The sequence below is a fragment of the Xiphias gladius genome, chromosome 7 (genome assembly GCF_016859285.1).
Source record: "Xiphias gladius isolate SHS-SW01 ecotype Sanya breed wild chromosome 7, ASM1685928v1, whole genome shotgun sequence".
In the NCBI taxonomy this organism is placed as follows: domain Eukaryota; kingdom Metazoa; phylum Chordata; class Actinopteri; order Istiophoriformes; family Xiphiidae; genus Xiphias; species Xiphias gladius.
Window position 1 is genome coordinate 29,224,985 of NC_053406.1, and position 17,025 is coordinate 29,242,009.

A 17,025-nucleotide genomic window follows, 5' to 3' on the forward strand; every position below is an offset into this window, starting at 1 on the left:
GTTTGAGGAGCGGCCTCCTTCTCCGCACAGGCCGGTCACTGAGAGGTCCGGCGGTGAATGATGTGCTTAAGCGACACCCAGTAAAACACAAAACAAGTTCACTGAGCGTTTTGACCAGTGAAATACCCTGCAAGCGCACGACATCTTTCTGGATTTATTTCAACGGAAAAAATAACCCAGGCATTTATAATGCAGTGCCTGGGCTCGTCTTGGTCACTTGGTAAGCTCTCATCCGGTGGTAATAGAAACCATCAGAAACTGAGATCTTATTCACAGCCTCGATAGAAACAAAACTGCAGCAGGTAAAGACCGGGAGCCCATGTCGGCAAATGTTGCCCGTTAAACATACAACAAATCTAAGGGAGTTTGAGTAAGCTGAAGTGAACGATAAGATATTGTCAGATTCTTCTTCACTGACTGACCGTTTGCTTCCACATACGTGTGAGGGAATATTGTTCATATTATCAGATGGATTGCCTCTGCTGAATAAAGCGGCGGGAAGAAATGACATGGTACTGATTCCCACATTAATAGACAATGTTTAACAGCGGCCGACGTCAAATCCGTCGCTACGCTGGGCGACATTTGCCGTAAATACACATTGAGACGGTCAGCGTTTGGAGATCAGTTGCCTGCCTTTATAGTCCACAGTTTACCAGGGGAGAGCGCGAGCATGATCCCCACTATCAGAAATTGTGCAGTCGAGATTCCCACATTTGGGGAATTCGCAGGGTCAACACAACCGAGTGCAATGGCTGAGCCTCGCCCTGGGTGAACCACCTTCTTGATCATGGTATCTCCCCTGCCAGGTAAGTATGAGTTGTGCATCTCACACGCAGGGCAGCCTTTCACACACAAAGCACGCTGACCGATGGTGCTGACAATCTACACATTGACACAACCCGAGGCTACAGGGGGCTGTGGACCTGCAGGAATTCCATACACACCGTACACTTTGACCCAACGGCTGACAAAGATTATTTTTACATTTTATTAGATAAATAATGCTTATATTTCCCATCATGCAATGCGGTATTTCCACACCAAAGGCTGACCTCACATCATCTAGTCGATCTATTTGACCTCCTAAAAATGAGCAACGGCCCAACTGCAAGTTCCAGTGAGCCGAAGCTCAATCAGACTACAACAAATGTTGCTTCATGTACATTGAAATTCAGAGAAGAGAATAAAACTCATAAAGCCAACTCTTCTCACATTACAACCACTTGCTGTTAGTGATGGGCAACTGACAGTCCTGCTACTAGTACAGACAAATCAACTGGACCAACAGCCAAATCAACACAGCCAATTAGTCAGTGCGGAAATCATGAGACACGGTGCTTGGGGCAACTCCTTCCCCTGATCTCAAACAAATCAGAGGTTGTCAAGATCTTCCGTGGACAACGTCACCGAATGATATTCCACATGCAGAAGAGGGGAGGGGCGCACCGTTCCGGGAGATACTGCAATACCAGGTCGATCGTGGAGTGGACGGAGCAAGCCCTATTCCATCTCCCTGCTCCAAAAAGCAATTTAATATATGGTCCCGGGTAGGGGCGTATCAGATATTAAACTGATAAGAACAGATACTACACTTGATCTTAGCCAAAAGGCGAAGCGATAACGGGAAAGGGTCGGAGGGAACGGCCTCCTTCTCCGCACAGGCCCGGTCACTGAGAGGTCCGACGGTGAATGATGTGCTTAGGCGACACCCAGTAAAACACAAAACAAGTTCACTGAGCGTTTTGACCAGTGAAATACCCTGCAAGCATACGACATCTTTCTGGATTTATTTCAGCGGAAAAAATAACCCAGGCATTTATAATGCAGTGCCTGGGCTCGTCTTGGTCACTTGGTAGCTCTCATCCGGTGGTAATAGAAACCATCAGAAACTGAGATCTTATTCACAGCCTCGATAGAAACAAAACTGCAGCAGGTAAAGACCGGGAGCCCATGTCGGCAAATGTTGCCCACGTTAAACATACAACAAATCTGAGGGAGTTTGAGTAAGCTGAAGTGAACGATAAGATATTGTCAGATTCTTCTTCACTGACTGACCGTTTGCTTCCACATACGTGTGAGGAATATTGTTCATATTATCAGATGGATTGCCTCTGCTGAATAAAGCGGCGGGGAAGAAATGACATGGTACTGATTCCCACATTAATAGACAATGTTTAACAGCGGCGACGTCAAATCCGTCGCTACGCTGGGCGACATTTGCCGTAAATACACATTGAGACGGTCAGCGTTTGGAGATCAGTTGCCTGCCTTTATAGTCCACAGTTTACCAGGGAGAGCGCGAACGCAGTCCCCACTATCAGAAATTGTGCAGTCGAGATTCCCACATTTGGGGAATTCGCAGGGGTCAACACAACCGAGTGCAATGGCTGAGCCTCGCCCTGGGTGAACCACCTTCTTGATCATGGTATCTCCCCTGCCAGGTAAGTATGAGTTGTGCATCTCACACGCAGGGCAGCCTTTCACACACAAAGCACGCTGACCGATGGTGCTGACAATCTACACATTGACACAACCCGAGGCTACAGGGGGCTGTGGACCTGCAGGAATTCCATACACACCGTACACTTTGACCCAACGGCTGACAAAGATTATTTTTACATTTTATTAGATAAATAATGCTTATATTTCCCATCATGCAATGCGGTATTTCCACACCAAAGGCTGACCTCACATCATCTAGTCGATCTATTTGACCTCCTAAAATGAGCAACGGCCCAACTGCAAGTTCCAGTGAGCCGAAGCTCAATCAGACTACAACAAATGTTGCTTCATGTACATTGAAATTCAGAGAAGAGAATAAAACTCGCAAAGCCAACTCTTCTCACATTACAACCACTTGCTGTTAGTGATGGGCAACTGACAGTCCTGCTACTAGTACAGACAAATCAACTGGACCAACAGCCAAATCAACACAGCCAATTAGTCAGTGCGGAAATCATGAGACACGGTGCTTGGGGCAACTCCTTCCCCTGATCTCAAACAAATCAGAGGTTGTCAAGATCTTCCGTGGACAACGTCACCGAATGATATTCCACATGCAGAAGAGGGGAGGGGCGCACCGTTCCGGGAGATACTGCAATACCAGGTCGATGCGTGGAGTGGACGGAGCAAGCCCCTATTCCATCTCCCTGCTCCAAAAAGCAATTTAATATATGGTCCCCGGGTAGGGGACGTATCAGATATTAAACTGATAAGAACAGATACTACACTTGATCTTAGCCAAAAGGCGAAGCGATAACGGAAAGGGTCGGAGGGAACGGCCTCCTTCTCCGCTGAGCCGGTCACTGAGAGGTCCGACGGTGAATGATGTGCTTAAGCGACACCCAGTAAAACACAAAACAAGTTCACTGAGCGTTTTGACCAGTGAAATACCCTGCAAACGCACGACATCTTTCTGGATTTATTTCAACGGAAAAAATAACCCAGGCATTTATAATGCAGTGCCTGGGCTCGTCTTGGTCACTTGGTAAGCTCTCATCCGGTGGTAATAGAAACCATCAGAAACTGAGATCTTATTCACAGCCTCGATAGAAACAAAACTGCAGCAGGTAAAGACCGGGAGCCCATGTCGGCAAATGTTGCCCACGTTAAACATACAACAAATCTAAGGGAGTTTGAGTAAGCTGAAGTGAACGATAAGATATTGTCAGATTCTTCTTCACTGACTGACCGTTTGCTTCCACATACGTGTGAGGAATATTGTTCATATTATCAGATGGATTGCCTCTGCTGAATAAAGCGGCGGGGAAGAAATGACATGGTACTGATTCCCACATTAATAGACAATGTTTAACAGCGGCGACGTCAAATCCGTCGCTCGCTGGGCGACATTTGCCGTAAATACACATTGAGACGGTCAGCGTTTGGAGATCAGTTGCCTGCCTTTATAGTCCACAGTTTACCAGGGGAGAGCGCGAACGCAGTCCTCCACTATCAGAAATTGTGCAGTCGAGATTCCCACAGTTGGGGAATTCGCAGGGGTCAACACAACCGAGTGCAATGGCTGAGCCTCGCCCTGGGTGAACCACCTTCTTGATCATGGTATCTCCCCTGCCAGGTAAGTATGAGTTGTGCATCTCACACGCAGGGCAGCCTTTCACACACAAAGCACGCTGACCGATGGTGCTGACAATCTACACATTGACACAACCCGAGGCTACAGGGGGCTGTGGACCTGCAGGAATTCCATACACACCGTACACTTTGACCCAACGGCTGACAAAGATTATTTTTACATTTTATTAGATAAATAATGCTTATATTTCCCATCATGCAATGCGGTATTTCCACACCAAAGGCTGACCTCACATCATCTAGTCGATCTATTTGACCTCCTAAAAATGAGCAACGGCCCAACTGCAAGTTCCAGTGAGCCGAAGCTCAATCAGACTCCAACAAATGTTGCTTCATGTACATTTGAAATTCAGAGAAGAGAATAAAACTCGCAAAGCCAACTCTTCTCACATTACAACCACTTGCTGTTAGTGATGGGCAACTGACAGTCCTGCTACTAGTACAGACAAATCAACTGGACCAACAGCCAAATCAACACAGCCAATTAGTCAGTGCGGAAATCATGAGACACGGTGCTTGGGGCAACTCCTTCCCCTGATCTCAAACAAATCAGAGGTTGTCAAGATCTTCCGTGGACAACGTCACCGAATGATATTCCACATGCAGAAGAGGGGAGGCGCACCGTTCGGGAGATACTGCAATACCAGGTCGATGCGTGGAGTGGACGGAGCAAGCCCTATTCCATCTCCCTGCTCCAAAAGCAATTTAATATATGGTCCCGGGTAGGGGACGTATCAGATATTAAACTGATAAGAACAGATACTACACTTGATCTTAGCCAAAAGGCCGAGAAGCGATAACGGAAAGGGTCGGAGGGAACGGCCTCCTTCTCCGCACAGGCCCGGTCACTGAGAGGTCCGGCGGTGAATGATGTGCTTAAGCGACACCCAGTAAAACACAAAACAAGTTCACTGGCGTTTTGACCAGTGAAATACCCTGCAAACGCACGACATCTTTCTGGATTTATTTCAACGGAAAAAATAACCCAGGCATTTATAATGCAGTGCCTGGGCTCGTCTTGGTCACTTGGTAAGCTCTCATCCGGTGGTAATAGAAACCATCAGAAACTGAGATCTTATTCACAGCCTCGATAGAAACAAAACTGCAGCAGGTAAAGACCGGGAGCCCATGTCGGCAAATGTTGCCCACGTTAAACATACAACAAATCTGAGGAGTTTGAGTAAGCTGAAGTGAACGATAAGATATTGTCAGATTCTTCTTCACTGACTGACCGTTTGCTTCCACATACGTGTGAGGGAATATTGTTCATATTATCAGATGGATTGCCTCTGCTGAATAAAACGGCGGGGAAGAAATGACATGGTACTGATTCCCACATTAATAGACAATGTTTAACAGCGGCCGACGTCAAATCCGTCGCTACGCTGGGCGACATTTGCCGTAAATACACATTGAGACGGTCAGCGTTTGGAGATCAGTTGCCTGCCTTTATAGTCCACAGTTTACCAGGGGAGAGCGCGAACGCAGTCCCCCACTATCAGAAATTGTGCAGTCGAGATTCCCACATTTGGGGAATTCGCAGGGGTCAGCACAACCGGAGTGCAATGGCTGAGCCTCGCCCTGGGTGAACCACCTTCTTGATCATGGTATCTCCCCTGCCAGGTAAGTATGAGTTGTGCATCTCACACGCAGGGCAGCCTTTCACACACAAAGCACGCTGACCGATGGTGCTGACAATCTACACATTGACACAACCCGAGGCTACAGGGGGCTGTGGACCTGCAGGAATTCCATACACACCGTACACTTTGACCCAACGGCTGACAAAGATTATTTTTACATTTTATTAGATAAATAATGCTTATATTTCCCATCATGCAATGCGGTATTTCCACACCAAAGGCTGACCTCACATCATCTAGTCGATCTATTTGACCTCCTAAAAATGAGCAACGGCCCAACTGCAAGTTCCAGTGAGCCGAAGCTCAATCAGACTGCAACAAATGTTGCTTCATGTACATTTGAAATTCAGAGAAGAGAATAAAACTCGCAAAGCCAACTCTTCTCACATTACAACCACTTGCTGTTAGTGATGGGCAACTGACAGTCCTGCTACTAGTACAGACAAATCAACTGGACCAACAGCCAAATCAACACAGCCAATTAGTCAGTGCGGAAATCATGAGACACGGTGCTTGGGGCAACTCCTTCCCCTGATCTCAAACAAATCAGAGGTTGTCAAGATCTTCCGTGGACAACGTCACCGAATGATATTCCACATGCAGAAGAGGGGAGGGGCGCACCGTTCCGGGAGATACTGCAATACCAGGTCGATGCGTGGAGTGGACGGAGCAAGCCCCTATTCCATCTCCCTGCTCCAAAAAGCAATTTAATATATGGTCCCCGGGTAGGGGACGTATCAGATATTAAACTGATAAGAACAGATACTACACTTGATCTTAGCCAAAAGGCCGAGAAGCGATAACGGGAAAGGGTCGGAGGGAACGGCCTCCTTCTCCGCACAGGCCCGGTCACTGAGAGGTCCGACGGTGAATGATGTGCTTAGGCGACACCCAGTAAAACACAAAACAAGTTCACTGAGCGTTTTGACCAGTGAAATACCCTGCAAACGCATACGACATCTTTCTGGATTTATTTCAACGGAAAAAATAACCCAGGCATTTATAATGCAGTGCCTGGGCTCGTCTTGGTCACTTGGTAAGCTCTCATCCGGTGGTAATAGAAACCATCAGAAACTGAGATCTTATTCACAGCCTCGATAGAAACAAAACTGCAGCAGGTAAAGACCGGGAGCCCATGTCGGCAAATGTTGCCCACGTTAAACATACAACAAATCTAAGGGAGTTTGAGTAAGCTGAAGTGAACGATAAGATATTGTCAGATTCTTCTTCACTGACTGACCGTTTGCTTCCACATACGTGTGAGGAATATTGTTCATATTATCAGATGGATTGCCTCTGCTGAATAAAGCGGCGGGGAAGAAATGACATGGTACTGATTCGCACATTAATAGACAATGTTTATCAGCGGCCGAGGTCATATCCGTCGCTTCGCTGGGCGACATTTGCCGTAAATTCTAATTGAGACGGTCAGCGTTTGTAGATCAGTTTCCTTCCTTTATATTGCACAGTTTACCAGGGAGAGCGAACGCATGTCCCCCACTATCAGAAATTGTGCAGTCGAGATTCCCACATTTGGGGAATTCGCAGGGGTCAGCACAACCGGAGTGCAATGGCTGAGCCTCGCCCTGGGTGAACCACCTTCTTGATCATGGTATCTCCCCTGCCAGGTAAGTATGAGTTGTGCATCTCACACGCAGGGCAGCCTTTCACACACAAAGCACGCTGACCGATGGTGCTGACAATCTACACATTGACACAACCCGAGGCTACAGGGGGCTGTGGACCTGCAGGAATTCCATACACACCGTACACTTTGACCCAACGGCTGACAAAGATTATTTTTACATTTTATTAGATAAATAATGCTTATATTTCCCATCATGCAATGCGGTATTTCCACACCAAAGGCTGACCTCACATCATCTAGTCGATCTATTTGACCTCCTAAAATGAGCAACGGCCCAACTGCAAGTTCCAGTGAGCCGAAGCTCAATCAGACTGCAACAAATGTTGCTTCATGTACATTTGAAATTCAGAGAAGAGAATAAAACTCGCAAAGCCAACTCTTCTCACATTACAACCACTTGCTGTTAGTGATGGGCAACTGACAGTCCTGCTACTAGTACAGACAAATCAACTGGACCAACAGCCAAATCAACACAGCCAATTAGTCAGTGCGGAAATCATGAGACACGGTGCTTGGGGCAACTCCTTCCCCTGATCTCAAACAAATCAGAGGTTGTCAAGATCTTCCGTGGACAACGTCACCGAATGATATTCCACATGCAGAAGAGGGGAAGGGCGCACCGTTCAGGGAGATACTGCAATACCAGGTCGATGCGTGGAGTGGACGGAGCAAGCCCTATTCCATCTCCCTGCTCCAAAAAGCAATTTAATATATGGTCCCGGGTAGGGACGTATCAGATATTAAACTGATAAGAACAGTTACTACACTTGATCTTAGCCAAAAGGCCGAGAAGCGATAACGGAAAGGGTCGGAGGGAACGGCCTCCTTCTCCGCACAGGCCCGGTCACTGAGAGGTCCGACGGTGAATGATGTGCTTAGGCGACACCCAGTAAAACACAAAACAAGTTCACTGAGCGTTTTGACCAGTGAAATACCCTGCAAGCATACGACATCTTTCTGGATTTATTTCAACGGAAAAAATAACCCAGGCATTTATAATGCAGTGCCTGGGCTCGTCTTGGTCACTTGGTAAGCTCTCATCCGGTGGTAATAGAAACCATCAGAAACTGAGATCTTATTCACAGCCTCGATAGAAACAAAACTGCAGCAGGTAAAGACCGGGAGCCCATGTCGGCAAATGTTGCCCACGTTAAACATACAACAAATCTAAGGGAGTTTGAGTAAGCTGAAGTGAACGATAAGATATTGTCAGATTCTTCTTCACTGACTGACCGTTTGCTTCCACATACGTGTGAGGGAATATTGTTCATATTATCAGATGGATTGCCTCTGCTGAATAAAACGGCGGGGAAGAAATGACATGGTACTGATTCCCACATTAATAGACAATGTTTAACAGCGGCCGACGTCAAATCCGTCGCTACGCTGGGCGACATTTGCCGTAAATACACATTGAGACGGTCAGCGTTTGGAGATCAGTTGCCTGCCTTTATAGTCCACAGTTTACCAGGGGAGAGCGCGAACGCAGTCCCCCACTATCAGAAATTGTGCAGTCGAGATTCCCACATTTGGGGAATTCGCAGGGGTCAGCACAACCGGAGTGCAATGGCTGAGCCTCGCCCTGGGTGAACCACCTTCTTGATCATGGTATCTCCCCTGCCAGGTAAGTATGAGTTGTGCATCTCACACGCAGGGCAGCCTTTCACACACAAAGCACGCTGACCGATGGTGCTGACAATCTACACATTGACACAACCCGAGGCTACAGGGGGCTGTGGACCTGCAGGAATTCCATACACACCGTACACTTTGACCCAACGGCTGACAAAGATTATTTTTACATTTTATTAGATAAATAATGCTTATATTTCCCATCATGCAATGCGGTATTTCCACACCAAAGGCTGACCTCACATCATCTAGTCGATCTATTTGACCTCCTAAAAATGAGCAACGGCCCAACTGCAAGTTCCAGTGAGCGAAGCTCAATCAGACTGCAACAAATGTTGCTTCATGTACATTTGAAATTCAGAGAAGAGAATAAAACTCGCAAAGCCAACTCTTCTCACATTACAACCACTTGCTGTTAGTGATGGGCAACTGACAGTCCTGCTACTAGTACAGACAAATCAACTGGACCAACAGCCAAATCAACACAGCCAATTAGTCAGTGTGGAAATCATGAGACACGGTGCTTGGGGCAACTCCTTCCCCTGATCTCAAACAAATCAGAGGTTGTCAAGATCTTCCGTGGACAACGTCACCGAATGATATTCCACATGCAGAAGAGGGGAGGGCGCACCGTTCGGGAGATACTGCAATACCAGGTCGATGCGTGGAGTGGACGGAGCAAGCCCCTATTCCATCTCCCTGCTCCAAAAAGCAATTTAATATATGGTCCCCGGGTAGGGGACGTATCAGATATTAAACTGATAAGAACAGATACTACACTTGATCTTAGCCAAAAGGCCGAGAAGCGATAACGGGAAAGGGTCGGAGGGAACGGCCTCCTTCTCCGAAGAGGCCCGGTCACTGAGAGGTCCGTCGGTGAATGATGTGTTTATGCGACACCCAGTAAAACACACAACAAGTTCACTGAGCGTTTTGACCAGTGAAATACCCTGCAAGCATACGACATCTTTCTGGATTTATTTCAGCGGAAAAAATAACCCAGGCATTTATAATGCAGTGCCTGGGCTCGTCTTGGTCACTTGGTAGCTCTCATCCGGTGGTAATAGAAACCATCAGAAACTGAGATCTTATTCACAGCCTCGATAGAAACAAAACTGCAGCAGGTAAAGACCGGGAGCCCATGTCGGCAAATGTTGCCCACGTTAAACATACAACAAATCTAAGGGAGTTTGAGTAAGCTGAAGTGAACGATAAGATATTGTCAGATTCTTCTTCACTGACTGACCGTTTGCTTCCACATACGTGTGAGGGAATATTGTTCATATTATCAGATGTATTGCCTCTGCTGAATAAAGCGGCGGGGAAGAAATGACATGGTACTGATTCCCACATTAATAGACAATGTTTAACAGCGGCCGACGTCAAATCCGTCGCTTCGCTGGGCGACTTTTTCCGTAAATACACATTGAGACGGTCAGCGTTTGGAGATCAGTTGCCTGCCTTTATAGTCCACAGTTTACCAGGGAGAGCGCGAACGCAGTCCCCACTATCAGAAATTGTGCAGTCGAGATTCCCACATTTGGGGAATTCGCAGGGGTCAACACAACCGAGTGCAATGGCTGAGCCTCGCCCTGGGTGAACCACCTTCTTGATCATGGTATCTCCCCTGCCAGGTAAGTATGAGTTGTGCATCTCACACGCAGGGCAGCCTTTCACACACAAAGCACGCTGACCGATGGTGCTGACAATCTACACATTGACACAACCCGAGGCTACAGGGGGCTGTGGACCTGCAGGAATTCCATACACACCGTACACTTTGACCCAACGGCTGACAAAGATTATTTTTACATTTTATTAGATAAATAATGCTTATATTTCCCATCATGCAATGCGGTATTTCCACACCAAAGGCTGACCTCACATCATCTAGTCGATCTATTTGACCTCCTAAAATGAGCAACGGCCCAACTGCAAGTTCCAGTGAGCCGAAGCTCAATCAGACTGCAACAAATGTTGCTTCATGTACATTTGAAATTCAGAGAAGAGAATAAAACTCGCAAAGCCAACTCTTCTCACATTACAACCACTTGCTGTTAGTGATGGGCAACTGACAGTCCTGCTACTAGTACAGACAAATCAACTGGACCAACAGCCAAATCAACACAGCCAATTAGTCAGTGCGGAAATCATGAGACACGGTGCTTGGGGCAACTCCTTCCCCTGATCTCAAACAAATCAGAGGTTGTCAAGATCTTCCGTGGACAACGTCACCGAATGATATTCCACATGCAGAAGAGGGGAGGGGCGCACCGTTCCGGGAGATACTGCAATACCAGGTCGATGCGTGGAGTGGACGGAGCAAGCCCCTATTCCATCTCCCTGCTCCAAAAAGCAATTTAATATATGGTCCCCGGGTAGGGGACGTATCAGATATTAAACTGATAAGAACAGATACTACACTTGATCTTAGCCAAAAGGCCGAGAAGCGATAACGGGAAAGGGTCGGAGGGAACGGCCTCCTTCTCCGCACAGGCCCGGTCACTGAGAGGTCCGACGGTGAATGATGTGCTTAGGCGACACCCAGTAAAACACAAAACAAGTTCACTGAGCGTTTTGACCAGTGAAATACCCTGCAAACGCACGACATCTTTCTGGATTTATTTCAACGGAAAAAATAACCCAGGCATTTATAATGCAGTGCCTGGGCTCGTCTTGGTCACTTGGTAAGCTCTCATCCGGTGGTAATAGAAACCATCAGAAACTGAGATCTTATTCACAGCCTCGATAGAAACAAAACTGCAGCAGGTAAAGACCGGGAGCCCATGTCGGCAAATGTTGCCCACGTTAAACATACAACAAATCTAAGGGAGTTTGAGTAAGCTGAAGTGAACGATAAGATATTGTCAGATTCTTCTTCACTGACTGACCGTTTGCTTCCACATACGTGTGAGGGAATATTGTTCATATTATCAGATGGATTGCCTCTGCTGAATAAAACGGCGGGGAAGAAATGACATGGTACTGATTCCCACATTAATAGACAATGTTTAACAGCGGCCGACGTCAAATCCGTCGCTACGCTGGGCGACATTGCCGTAAATACACATTGAGACGGTCAGCGTTTGGAGATCAGTTGCCTGCCTTTATAGTCCACAGTTTACCAGGGAGAGCGCGAACGCAGTCCCCACTATCAGAAATTGTGCAGTCGAGATTCCCACATTTGGGGAATTCGCAGGGTCAGCACAACCGGAGTGCAATGGCTGAGCCTCGCCCTGGGTGAACCACCTTCTTGATCATGGTATCTCCCCTGCCAGGTAAGTATGAGTTGTGCATCTCACACGCAGGGCAGCCTTTCACACACAAAGCACGCTGACCGATGGTGCTGACAATCTACACATTGACACAACCCGAGGCTACAGGGGGCTGTGGACCTGCAGGAATTCCATACACACCGTACACTTTGACCCAACGGCTGACAAAGATTATTTTTACATTTTATTAGATAAATAATGCTTATATTTCCCATCATGCAATGCGGTATTTCCACACCAAAGGCTGACCTCACATCATCTAGTCGATCTATTTGACCTCCTAAAAATGAGCAACGGCCCAACTGCAAGTTCCAGTGAGCCGAAGCTCAATCAGACTGCAACAAATGTTGCTTCATGTACATTTGAAATTCAGAGAAGAGAATAAAACTCGCAAAGCCAACTCTTCTCACATTACAACCACTTGCTGTTAGTGATGGGCAACTGACAGTCCTGCTACTAGTACAGACAAATCAACTGGACCAACAGCCAAATCAACACAGCCAATTAGTCAGTGTGGAAATCATGAGACACGGTGCTTGGGGCAACTCCTTCCCCTGATCTCAAACAAATCAGAGGTTGTCAAGATCTTCCGTGGACAACGTCACCGAATGATATTCCACATGCAGAAGAGGGGAAGGGCGCACCGTTCCGGGAGATACTGCAATACCAGGTCGATGCGTGGAGTGGACGGAGCAAGCCCCTATTCCATCTCCCTGCTCCAAAAAGCAATTTAATATATGGTCCCCGGGTAGGGGACGTATCAGATATTAAACTGATAAGAACAGATACTACACTTGATCTTAGCCAAAAGGCCGAGAAGCGATAACGGGAAAGGGTCGGAGGAGCGGCCTCCTTCTCCGCACAGGCCCGGTCACTGAGAGGTCCGGCGGTGAATGATGTGCTTAAGCGACACCCAGTAAAACACAAAACAAGTTCACTGAGCGTTTTGACCAGTGAAATACCCTGCAAGCATACGACATCTTTCTGGATTTATTTCAACGGAAAAAATAACCCAGGCATTTATAATGCAGTGCCTGGGCTCGTCTTGGTCACTTGGTAAGCTCTCATCCGGTGGTAATAGAAACCATCAGAAACTGAGATCTTATTCACAGCCTCGATAGAAACAAAACTGCAGCAGGTAAAGACCGGGAGCCCATGTCGGCAAATGTTGCCCACGTTAAACATACAACAAATCTAAGGGAGTTTGAGTAAGCTGAAGTGAACGATAAGATATTGTCAGATTCTTCTTCACTGACTGACCGTTTGCTTCCACATACGTGTGAGGGAATATTGTTCATATTATCAGATGGATTGCCTCTGCTGAATAAAACGGCGGGGAAGAAATGACATGGTACTGATTCCCACATTAATAGACAATGTTTAACAGCGGCCGACGTCAAATCCGTCGCTACGCTGGGCGACATTTGCCGTAAATACACATTGAGACGGTCAGCGTTTGGAGATCAGTTGCCTGCCTTTATAGTCCACAGTTTACCAGGGGAGAGCGCGAACGCAGTCCCCCACTATCAGAAATTGTGCAGTCGAGATTCCCACATTTGGGGAATTCGCAGGGGTCAGCACAACCGGAGTGCAATGGCTGAGCCTCGCCCTGGGTGAACCACCTTCTTGATCATGGTATCTCCCCTGCCAGGTAAGTATGAGTTGTGCATCTCACACGCAGGGCAGCCTTTCACACACAAAGCACGCTGACCGATGGTGCTGACAATCTACACATTGACACAACCCGAGGCTACAGGGGGCTGTGGACCTGCAGGAATTCCATACACACCGTACACTTTGACCCAACGGCTGACAAAGATTATTTTTACATTTTATTAGATAAATAATGCTTATATTTCCCATCATGCAATGCGGTATTTCCACACCAAAGGCTGACCTCACATCATCTAGTCGATCTATTTGACCTCCTAAAAATGAGCAACGGCCCAACTGCAAGTTCCAGTGAGCCGAAGCTCAATCAGACTGCAACAAATGTTGCTTCATGTACATTTGAAATTCAGAGAAGAGAATAAAACTCGCAAAGCCAACTCTTCTCACATTACAACCACTTGCTGTTAGTGATGGGCAACTGACAGTCCTGCTACTAGTACAGACAAATCAACTGGACCAACAGCCAAATCAACACAGCCAATTAGTCAGTGTGGAAATCATGAGACACGGTGCTTGGGGCAACTCCTTCCCCTGATCTCAAACAAATCAGAGGTTGTCAAGATCTTCCGTGGACAACGTCACCGAATGATATTCCACATGCAGAAGAGGGGAGGGGCGCACCGTTCCGGGAGATACTGCAATACCAGGTCGATGCGTGGAGTGGACGGAGCAAGCCCCTATTCCATCTCCCTGCTCCAAAAAGCAATTTAATATATGGTCCCCGGGTAGGGGACGTATCAGATATTAAACTGATAAGAACAGATACTACACTTGATCTTAGCCAAAAGGCCGAGAAGCGATAACGGGAAAGGGTCGGAGGGAACGGCCTCCTTCTCCGCACAGGCCCGGTCACTGAGAGGTCCGACGGTGAATGATGTGCTTAGGCGACACCCAGTAAAACACAAAACAAGTTCACTGAGCGTTTTGACCAGTGAAATACCCTGCAAACGCACGACATCTTTCTGGATTTATTTCAACGGAAAAAATAACCCAGGCATTTATAATGCAGTGCCTGGGCTCGTCTTGGTCACTTGGTAAGCTCTCATCCGGTGGTAATAGAAACCATCAGAAACTGAGATCTTATTCACAGCCTCGATAGAAACAAAACTGCAGCAGGTAAAGACCGGGAGCCCATGTCGGCAAATGTTGCCCACGTTAAACATACAACAAATCTAAGGAGTTTGAGTAAGCTGAAGTGAGCGATAAGATATTGTCAGATTCTTCTTCACTGACTGACCGTTTGCTTCCACATACGTGTGAGGAATATTGTTCATATTATCAGATGGATTGCCTCTGCTGAATAAAAGCGGCGGGAAGAAATGACATGGTACTGATTCCCACATTAATAGACAATGTTTAACAGCGGCCGACGTCAAATCCGTCGCTACGCTGGGCGACATTTGCCGTAAATACACATTGAGACGGTCAGCGTTTGGAGATCAGTTGCCTGCCTTTATAGTCCACAGTTTACCAGGGGAGAGCGCGAACGCAGTCCCCCACTATCAGAAATTGTGCAGTCGAGATTCCCACATTTGGGGAATTCGCAGGGGTCAGCACAACCGGAGTGCAATGGCTGAGCCTCGCCCTGGGTGAACCACCTTCTTGATCATGGTATCTCCCCTGCCAGGTAAGTATGAGTTGTGCATCTCACACGCAGGGCAGCCTTTCACACACAAAGCACGCTGACCGATGGTGCTGACAATCTACACATTGACACAACCCGAGGCTACAGGGGGCTGTGGACCTGCAGGAATTCCATACACACCGTACACTTTGACCCAACGGCTGACAAAGATTATTTTTACATTTTATTAGATAAATAATGCTTATATTTCCCATCATGCAATGCGGTATTTCCACACCAAAGGCTGACCTCACATCATCTAGTCGATCTATTTGACCTCCTAAAAATGAGCAACGGCCCAACTGCAAGTTCCAGTGAGCCGAAGCTCAATCAGACTGCAACAAATGTTGCTTCATGTACATTTGAAATTCAGAGAAGAGAATAAAACTCGCAAAGCCAACTCTTCTCACATTACAACCACTTGCTGTTAGTGATGGGCAACTGACAGTCCTGCTACTAGTACAGACAAATCAACTGGACCAACAGCCAAATCAACACAGCCAATTAGTCAGTGTGGAAATCATGAGACACGGTGCTTGGGGCAACTCCTTCCCCTGATCTCAAACAAATCAGAGGTTGTCAAGATCTTCCGTGGACAACGTCACCGAATGATATTCCACATGCAGAAGAGGGGAGGGGCGCACCGTTCCGGGAGATACTGCAATACCAGGTCGATGCGTGGAGTGGACGGAGCAAGCCCCTATTCCATCTCCCTGCTCCAAAAAGCAATTTAATATATGGTCCCCGGGTAGGGGACGTATCAGATATTAAACTGATAAGAACAGATACTACACTTGATCTTAGCCAAAAGGCCGAGAAGCGATAACGGGAAAGGGTCGGAGGGAACGGCCTCCTTCTCCGCACAGGCCCGGTCACTGAGAGGTCCGACGGTGAATGATGTGCTTAGGCGACACCCAGTAAAACACAAAACAAGTTCACTGAGCGTTTTGACCAGTGAAATACCCTGCAAACGCACGACATCTTTCTGGATTTATTTCAACGGAAAAAATAACCCAGGCATTTATAATGCAGTGCCTGGGCTCGTCTTGGTCACTTGGTAAGCTCTCATCCGGTGGTAATAGAAACCATCAGAAACTGAGATCTTATTCACAGCCTCGATAGAAACAAAACTGCAGCAGGTAAAGACCGGGAGCCCATGTCGGCAAATGTTGCCCACGTTAAACATACAACAAATCTAAGGGAGTTTGAGTAAGCTGAAGTGAACGATAAGATATTGTCAGATTCTTCTTCACTGACTGACCGTTTGCTTCCACATACGTGTGAGGGAATATTGTTCATATTATCAGATGGATTGCCTCTGCTGAATAAAACGGCGGGGAAGAAATGACATGGTACTGATTCCCACATTAATAGACAATGTTTAACAGCGGCCGACGTCAAATCCGTCGCTACGCTGGGCGACATTTGCCGTAA

At 47.1% G+C, this 17,025-nt stretch overlaps 20 non-coding genes across 20 annotated transcripts; all 20 read right to left on the reverse strand.

Moving 5' to 3' along the window:
• Positions 1–657: 657 nt before the first annotated feature.
• On the reverse strand, positions 658–817 carry LOC120792588. Its single transcript, XR_005707850.1, has one exon. It is a non-coding gene; the product is annotated as a U1 spliceosomal RNA (small nuclear RNA).
• A 621-nt stretch (positions 818–1,438) lies between these two features.
• Positions 1,439–1,622, reverse strand: LOC120792605. The gene has a single exon (XR_005707867.1). It is a non-coding gene; the product is annotated as a U2 spliceosomal RNA (small nuclear RNA).
• A 669-nt stretch (positions 1,623–2,291) lies between these two features.
• On the reverse strand, positions 2,292–2,452 carry LOC120792583. The gene has a single exon (XR_005707845.1). It is a non-coding gene; the product is annotated as a U1 spliceosomal RNA (small nuclear RNA).
• Positions 2,453–3,072: 620 nt separating this feature from the next.
• Positions 3,073–3,260, reverse strand: LOC120792600. The gene has a single exon (XR_005707862.1). It is a non-coding gene; the product is annotated as a U2 spliceosomal RNA (small nuclear RNA).
• Positions 3,261–3,926: 666 nt separating this feature from the next.
• Positions 3,927–4,089, reverse strand: LOC120792586. The gene has a single exon (XR_005707848.1). It is a non-coding gene; the product is annotated as a U1 spliceosomal RNA (small nuclear RNA).
• A 620-nt stretch (positions 4,090–4,709) lies between these two features.
• Positions 4,710–4,896, reverse strand: LOC120792604. The gene has a single exon (XR_005707866.1). It is a non-coding gene; the product is annotated as a U2 spliceosomal RNA (small nuclear RNA).
• A 669-nt stretch (positions 4,897–5,565) lies between these two features.
• On the reverse strand, positions 5,566–5,729 carry LOC120792601. Its single transcript, XR_005707863.1, has one exon. It is a non-coding gene; the product is annotated as a U1 spliceosomal RNA (small nuclear RNA).
• Positions 5,730–6,351: 622 nt separating this feature from the next.
• Positions 6,352–6,542, reverse strand: LOC120792593. Its single transcript, XR_005707855.1, has one exon. It is a non-coding gene; the product is annotated as a U2 spliceosomal RNA (small nuclear RNA).
• A 672-nt stretch (positions 6,543–7,214) lies between these two features.
• Positions 7,215–7,377, reverse strand: LOC120792585. The gene has a single exon (XR_005707847.1). It is a non-coding gene; the product is annotated as a U1 spliceosomal RNA (small nuclear RNA).
• A 621-nt stretch (positions 7,378–7,998) lies between these two features.
• On the reverse strand, positions 7,999–8,186 carry LOC120792602. The gene has a single exon (XR_005707864.1). It is a non-coding gene; the product is annotated as a U2 spliceosomal RNA (small nuclear RNA).
• A 671-nt stretch (positions 8,187–8,857) lies between these two features.
• LOC120792613 lies at positions 8,858–9,021 on the reverse strand. The gene has a single exon (XR_005707874.1). It is a non-coding gene; the product is annotated as a U1 spliceosomal RNA (small nuclear RNA).
• Positions 9,022–9,641: 620 nt separating this feature from the next.
• On the reverse strand, positions 9,642–9,831 carry LOC120792598. Its single transcript, XR_005707860.1, has one exon. It is a non-coding gene; the product is annotated as a U2 spliceosomal RNA (small nuclear RNA).
• Positions 9,832–10,502: 671 nt separating this feature from the next.
• LOC120792584 lies at positions 10,503–10,663 on the reverse strand. Its single transcript, XR_005707846.1, has one exon. It is a non-coding gene; the product is annotated as a U1 spliceosomal RNA (small nuclear RNA).
• Positions 10,664–11,284: 621 nt separating this feature from the next.
• On the reverse strand, positions 11,285–11,475 carry LOC120792594. The gene has a single exon (XR_005707856.1). It is a non-coding gene; the product is annotated as a U2 spliceosomal RNA (small nuclear RNA).
• Positions 11,476–12,146: 671 nt separating this feature from the next.
• On the reverse strand, positions 12,147–12,307 carry LOC120792582. Its single transcript, XR_005707844.1, has one exon. It is a non-coding gene; the product is annotated as a U1 spliceosomal RNA (small nuclear RNA).
• Positions 12,308–12,929: 622 nt separating this feature from the next.
• Positions 12,930–13,120, reverse strand: LOC120792592. Its single transcript, XR_005707854.1, has one exon. It is a non-coding gene; the product is annotated as a U2 spliceosomal RNA (small nuclear RNA).
• A 671-nt stretch (positions 13,121–13,791) lies between these two features.
• LOC120792615 lies at positions 13,792–13,955 on the reverse strand. Its single transcript, XR_005707876.1, has one exon. It is a non-coding gene; the product is annotated as a U1 spliceosomal RNA (small nuclear RNA).
• A 622-nt stretch (positions 13,956–14,577) lies between these two features.
• On the reverse strand, positions 14,578–14,768 carry LOC120792595. The gene has a single exon (XR_005707857.1). It is a non-coding gene; the product is annotated as a U2 spliceosomal RNA (small nuclear RNA).
• Positions 14,769–15,438: 670 nt separating this feature from the next.
• LOC120792580 lies at positions 15,439–15,602 on the reverse strand. Its single transcript, XR_005707842.1, has one exon. It is a non-coding gene; the product is annotated as a U1 spliceosomal RNA (small nuclear RNA).
• Positions 15,603–16,224: 622 nt separating this feature from the next.
• Positions 16,225–16,415, reverse strand: LOC120792596. Its single transcript, XR_005707858.1, has one exon. It is a non-coding gene; the product is annotated as a U2 spliceosomal RNA (small nuclear RNA).
• Positions 16,416–17,025: the final 610 nt, after the last annotated feature.